This window comes from Bison bison, unplaced genomic scaffold, assembly GCF_000754665.1.
Source record: "Bison bison bison isolate TAMUID 2011002044 unplaced genomic scaffold, Bison_UMD1.0 scf7180017863186, whole genome shotgun sequence".
NCBI classification, from domain to species: domain Eukaryota; kingdom Metazoa; phylum Chordata; class Mammalia; order Artiodactyla; family Bovidae; genus Bison; species Bison bison.
This window is the reverse complement of record NW_011493758.1, coordinates 8,461-11,305: the sequence shown is the minus strand read 5'-3', so window position 1 is coordinate 11,305 and position 2,845 is coordinate 8,461.

Genomic DNA, 2,845 nt, shown 5'->3' with positions numbered 1-2,845 from the left:
CAAGAGACTCCTCAGTTCCTCTTCACTTTCTGCTCTAAGGGTGGTGTCATCTTTATATCTGAGATTATGGATATTTCTCCCTGAAATCATGATTCCAATTTGTGCTTCATCTTTCCCAGTATGTCACATTATATACTGTGCATATAAGTTAAATAAGCAGGGTGACAGTATACAGCCTTGATGAACTCCTTTCCCAATTTGGAATCAGTCCATCGTCACATGTCCAGTTCTCACTGTTGCTTCTTGACATGCATACAGGTTTCTCAGGAGGCAGGTTAGGTAGTCTGGTGTTCCCATTTCTTTAAGAATTTTCCACAGTTTCTTGTTGTCCACACAATCAAAGGCTGTGGTATAGTTAATAAAGCAGATGTCGTCGTTTCTGCAGAACTCTCTCACTTTTTATATGATCCCAGGGATGTTGGCAATTTGATCTCTGATTCCTCTGCCATTTCTAAATCCAGCTTGAACATCTGGAAGCTCTCGGTTCACATGCTGTTAAAGCCTCGCTTGGAGAATTTGGAGCCTTTGCTATTGTTTGAAATGAGGGAAATTGTGTAGTAGTTTGAGCGTTCTTTGCATTGCTTTTCTTTGTGATTGGAATGAACACTGACCTTTTCCCGTCCTGAGGCCACTGCTGAGTTTTCCAAATTTGCTGGCTTATCGAGTGCAGAACTTTAGCATTATCATCTTTTAGGACTTGAAATAGGTCAGCTGGAGTTCCATCACCTGCAGTAGCTTTGTTGGTAGTCATGCCTTCTAAGGCCGACTTAAGGCCGACTTTACTTTGGATGCCAGGATGTCTGTTACTAGGTGAGTGACCACACCATCGTGGTTATCTCAGTCATTAAGATCTTTTTTGTATAGTTCTTCCATATATTCTTGCCAACTTCTCTTAATATCTTCTTCTTTTAGGTCCATCCTGTTTCTCTCCTTTATTGTTCCCATCTTTGCATGAAATATTCCTGGTACCTCTAATTTTCTTAAAGAGATCTCTAGTCTTTACCATCCTATTGATTTCCTTCCCATTTAGATCTCCACAGAGCAATGAGTAGAGTTCCCTCTTTCAATCATAATTTTAAAGTCTCTCTCCCAGTTCAGGTTCGATGCACGATACTGGATGCTTGGGGCTGGTGCACTGGGACGACCCAGAGGGAGGGTATGGGGAGGGAGCAGGGTTCAGGATGGGGAACACAGGTATACCTGTGGTGGATAAAAAAAAAAAATAAATAAAACTAGTACTTCATTAAGTTTATCTTATTTGTATTCAGCTTCCTCGGACACTGTCTTATTTGTCCTCAGTTTCTGACTACTTCTCTGTCACTCTCATTTGTGATTCTTAGATTGAAACATCTAATAACACATTCTCAGAAACATGTGTGGCAAGAAGTGGATTTTAGAATTACTAGGCACCTAGGATTTGTGAAAGTGTTTGGTGTCTCCACTTAAGATGACTAAAAGCAAGAAGTAATCATTAGATTGCCTATCACCTCTTAACTCAGTGGTCCTTGGAAGGTTTTATGTTGTTTCTTGCCCTGCAACATATTTCTTTGCCATATCATATTGTCCTGCATTCTGTTTGTGGTCTTTGTTTTGAAGGGTGCAGCCACCTAGTTAATCTTCCTTCTGGTATCTGCACCTTGGTGGGTGAGGTTGGTCCAGAGGTTTGTGCCCTTATCCTCTCTTGATCTGTGCTCTGATTGCTGTTAACTGTGACCAGAGCCTGCCCTGGATATTCAGGGCTGTTTCCCCCTTGTTCTGTGGTTGTTACTGCCTTGTCTCTGGTGGTGCCTGCTCCCTGTGTGGTAGAATACAGCCCCCAGATCTGAGTCTTCACTGTGATTCTGATCTGTGGTGCGAGGCAGGTGGCATTGGAGCATACCCACTGGGAGAGAAGACACTAAGTATTACTCCTCTAGGAATGTTCACCTCAGGGTTTGCTGTCGTGCCCCCTCTCATGCGTTCTGCAGGCTCTCCTTATGTAGTGTCGGAACTGCTCTTGACCCCACCTTGACCATGGGCATGATGGCACATGGCCCTGGTGTCTCTCAGATGTTGTTTTCACAAGGTCACTAGAATGGATTCGATGAAGTCAGGTCCTGGGATTGCATTCAGCGTGGAACTGGACCCGCTGTGGTGCTACGGAGCAGCTCAGGCTCTGTCCTGGCCCAGCCCCCTTGTGTAGGAGCCCACAAAGTCTACAGCTACTAAAGCTACACCTGCCATGAATGAGAGAGCCCTTGGTTGTGGGTTCAGATGCTTTGTATGGGCTGAGGTTACAAAGCTGGTCATGGGTGTAAGACCGTGGCTGGTGTTGCTGCAAGGAGAGTTTTCAGCTTTTCCTCTTTATTGCTGGGGTTCACCTGTGCTTTCTGCTCCATCTGTGCATGTGGCCAACTCACAGGTGTCTTCTCCTGAGGCTGCCCCAGAGCTCAGGATTCTGCTGATTGTGGAGGAGGTCGATGGGGTAGGCCATGGCTGGGGCTCAAAAGACCCCAGGCTGGGTAGAGTTCTTCCTAGTCCTTGGCTAGCAGGAGCGGGCACAAGGGACAAGGGATGCAGCGGGCTCATTCCCTGGGCATCACTCAACAATGACACTCTCTCTGTGGTGGTTCATGCTTCCTCCACAAGCATCCCGTTTATAGACCTCCTCCCTCACTCCCGTCCCCTCAGGATGTCTCCTCACAGCGAACCGCAGTCCTCTGCCTGGGTCTGCTCTCCAAACCCCACATTTCGGCACCCAGCCCTTGTCTGTATTGCTGGACATGCCTCTAAGGCTGGGTGGGCAGGGCTGGGGTCAGTACCCTGTGTGCAGGTCTCACTCTGTCCTGCTGCCACACACTGTTTG